We start from the raw sequence: 4,586 nt of genomic DNA on the forward strand, positions 1-4,586 counted from the left end.
AAGTCAGAAAATCAAAAGGAACAAACTCCCTCAGCATTTCTTGAGCTGAAGAAACTGAAAAAGAAGTTTAAGCCTTGAGTTTCAATACTCAAGGATGCTGAAGGCAGAATGTGGAATGACCCAGGAAAAACCAAAGGAAGATGGAAGAGTGCACAAACATTATGCAAAAAAAAAAACAAAAACAAAACAAAACTACTAACAGAGGACACAGAAGAATTTAATGAAACAACCTATAATCAAGTGGCAATAGTGATGAAAGAAGAAGTTTAAGCTGCTCTGAAAGAATTGACAAAAAACCACAGCCCCAGGATTTGATCAAATCCAAATTGACATATTGCAGAAAATGGATACTGTCATGCATGTGTTCACCGTGTTATACCGAGAAATTTGGAATACAAGTACTTGGCCAACTGACTAGAAGAGATCTTAACTTAGTCCCATTCCAAAAAAAAAAAAAGGTGACCCAATAGAGTACGTCAACTATTGAACAATATCACTAACATCATGTGCAAGCAAGATCCTGTTGAGGATTACCCAGCAACAACTGAGTATATCAGGAGATAACTGCCAGATGTGCAAGCTGGATTTAGAAGAGGTTGTGACATTAGAAACATCAAAGCCAATGTTAAATGGATCTTGGACAAAAGCAGAGAGTACCAAAGGAATGTTCTTCTGTGCTTCATAAACAATTCAAAGTCATTTAACTATATGATCACAACAAATTGTGGTTAACCTTTAGAAGAATGGTGATCCCAGAATACTTAATTGTTCTCATGTGAAACCTATGCTTGGACCAGGAAGCAGTATTCAAAATAGAGTAGGGAAACACTGCATGGTTCAAGATTAGGAAAGGTGTACATTTGGGATGCATGTTTTCTCCATACATGTTCAATCTATATACAGAACAGATCATTTGGGAGGCTGGACTTAATGAGGAGTAATGTGGCATCAAGATTGAAGGATGATTCATCAACAGCCTGTGTTATGCATATGACAATCTTCCTTGCTGAAACTGAGGAAGACATGAGTCTTTTGCTACAGAAGGTTAAGGACTGTTGTCTCATTATGAATTGAACCTCAACATCAAGAAAACAAATATTCTCACTGCTGGACCAATTATTAGCCTCATGATAGATGGAAAAGAGATTGAGATTGTTAATAACTTCAGTTTGCTTCATTCCACAATCAATACTATTGACACCAGCAGTCAGGAAATCAAAAGATACATTGCACTGAGAAAGTTTGCTGTCAGGTACCTCTCTAGAGTACTGAAGAGCAACAGTGTCAGTCTGGAGACCAAGATGCACTTAATCTAGGCCATGGTCTTCACAATTATTTGCTATGCATCAGAGAGCTGGACAATATCTACAGATGATGGAAGAAGGATCCATACCTTTGAGTTGTGGTGATAGAGAAGATTGTTGAACATACTGTGACTGCCTCTGTCTATGAGAGTGTGAAACCAAGCTGCTTCCTGGAGGCAAGGATTTGGAAGCTCTATCTCACATATTTTGGACAAGGACCAGGAGGGCATAGTCCTTGGAGAAGGACATGATGCTTGGAAGGGTGGAGACACAGTGCAGGAAAAGGAAGATGTGGATTGACTCAATGACTAGAAAAATAGATTGGTCTGTTGGAGACAATGAGATTGGCTCAGAATACAGCAGAGTTCAGAGCTAATGTACATAGGTGCTATGAGTCTCAAGCAACTCCATGGCACATATCAACATGATGTGGCATGAGACTAAGGACATTTCCCCCCTCTTTTAAATATCATTTCTACATTTCCAGCAAAATATGTGAAAATACTGTTTTTTCAACATTAAATTATATTTGTTGTTGTATTTGTTTTGTACTGTAGAGTCAGAACCGAACCACAGCTGATCCTCCAGCATGTTTTCAGAGGCAGCTAATCACATAGGAGGAGACTGCACATCCTTCACCCTTGGAGCACCTGGCAGAATAGAACTATATACCTTCAAGATTGCAACGCAGATTGTTACCACTAGGCTACCAGAGCTCTTAACATAGACATAACCATAAACATAGACTCTACATATAGATTTGTTGTTGTTGTTGTTGTTATTGGTATGTACTGTGGAGTCACCTGCAACTCATAGTGACCCTATGTACATCAGCCCTAAAACCTACAATATCCTGTGCCATTCTTATTGTCTCTGGCACACCCACTTTCATTACCCCAGTACTGAATTATTCCATCTTACTGAGAGTCTTCCTATCTTGTGCTGTCCCTCCAACCTCCCAAGCATGATGTCCCTCCTTGCAACATGTCCTAAGTAAGTCAGGTGAAGGTTCAGAATCCTTGTCTCCAAGGAGCAGTCTGGCCTCACCCTCTCAGGAGGAATTTGTTTGTTCTCCTAGCAGTCCATGGTATATCCAATATTCTTCTCCAGCACCATAGCTCAAAGGCATCAATATTCCTTCTATCATCCGTAGTCATTGTCCAGCTTTCTGATGCATAGCAAGTAATGACAAAGACCGTGGCCTGTATCAGGCATACCTTAGTCTCCAGAGCTTGAGCTTCAGTACTTTGAATAGGTGTCTGACAGCTGACTTTGTAAATCAGATTAATCTTTTTATTTCCTAACTGATTGTGCCAAGAGTGTTGATTGTGGAGCCAACCAAACTGAAGCTGTTAATATTAATCTCTTCACCATCTATCAATATGTTGCCATTTGGTCCAATGGTGAGAATCTTTGTTTTCTTGATGTTGAGCTTCAATCCACATTGAAGGCTGCAAATATACACAAATACATATATCTATAGATATACATATATTCTACATATGTACGTACATGTACATATACAAGCTGAAATATTAACAATCTCAATACATTCTCCATATATCATGATGCTGCCAATTGGTCCAGTTGTGAGAATCTTTATTTTCTTGGTGTTGAGCTTCAATACACATTGCAAACTATAGTCTATTACCCTCTGGACCCAATACTTAGGCCCTCCTCAGTAGTGCAATGGGAATACAGAGAAGCAAGATATTAGAGAATGATTTCTTTAAAAAAAAATTAGTAATTTCAATGAAAATTTACAGAGACTTTGTATTTGCATTCCTTAATTGTTGCACTTTTCTCCCTGCCCACCCCTCCCCTCCCAGTACACTCTTCTCTTTGAAAAAGGGAAAGAAAAATTCTTTCATTGTTTTACAATCCCTCCCCACAGGTCCACTCCACTATGCAGCCTTCACTCTGGACTCCAGTCATAACAAAAATACCTAATCACATATCCCTTTTAAACAGTTTTCCCCCTCATCTGTTTCAATGCAGTATATATATTATTCATCCCATCTTTCTCAGTCTCTCCTCAACCCAGATTTCAGTCGTGTTTTACAACAGTAGCACTATGCTGTATTTGTCCTTTTGTGACTGAGATATTTCACTCAGCATAATGTCCTCCAGAGTCACCCAATTTGAATAATATTGCATGAGTTCCTTGTTTTTCAATGAAGCATAGTATTCCATTGTGTGAATATACCACTTATGGTCTCTTTGGGGTCTATTCCCAGTAGTGGAGTTGCTGGGTCAAATGGTATCTCTATTTGCAACTTTTTGAGAAAGGACCACGCCACCTTCCACAGCGGTTGCACCATTTTACACTCCCACTAACAGTGAATAAGAGTTCCAGTTTCTCCACAACCTCGCCAGCGTTTGTTGCTTGCTGTTCTGTAAAATTTTGCAATTCTGACTGGGTGAGATGATACCTCATAGTTGTTTTTAGACAGTGATTTAATATGTGCAACAACTGCGTTTCATGAGACTATTGATCCATGAAAAACAGGAATAAAGCAAGATTTAATTTCAGGCTTGGAATAATAGCTTATTTTTACATCACTTACTAAAATACAAAATACATAAAGAAAAGCATGATTGAATAAAGTAATTATTTAATGTATTGAATAAATTGAGCTGCAAATTTATGTCTATAATTTCATTCACAGTGACCTTATGTACAAGAAAACAACACTGCCCGTTTCTGCACCCTTTTCACTCTCTTTTGTGCTTACATCCATTTTTGTAACCGCTAGAACAGTCTACCTTGTTGAAGACCTTCCTCTTTTTCACTGACACTTTATTACTAGCCATTACGTTTTTCTCCATGGACAAACTGTTAACTTTCCTAGAATATGTGAAACAAAAGTCTCCCTTTCCTCACATATGTTGTTGTTGTCATGTGCCGTCGAGTCACTTGCGACTCTATGTACAACAGCCCTAAACCCTACTCTGTCCTGTGCCAATCACACTGCTTCTGACACTCCCATCTCGATTACCCCAGTCATAGAATCAATCCACCTCATACAGGGCCTTCCTCTCCTGCACTGTCCCTCCACCCTCCCAAGCACTGTGTCCCTCACCAAGGACCTGTCCCTCCTTACAATATGTCCAAAGTATGTCAGACGAAGCCCCAGAATCCTTGTCTCCAAGGAGCAGTCTGGTTTAATCCTCTCCAAGATGAATCTGTTTGTTTTCTTGGCAGTCCATGGTATATTCAATGTTCTTCTCCAGCACCACAGCTCAAAAGCATCAATTCTCCTTCTATCCTCCCTAGTCATT

This window comes from Elephantulus edwardii, unplaced genomic scaffold (assembly GCF_000299155.1).
Source record: "Elephantulus edwardii isolate Elephantulus edwardi_28Jun2011 unplaced genomic scaffold, EleEdw1.0 scaffold00175, whole genome shotgun sequence".
Classification (NCBI taxonomy): domain Eukaryota; kingdom Metazoa; phylum Chordata; class Mammalia; order Macroscelidea; family Macroscelididae; genus Elephantulus; species Elephantulus edwardii.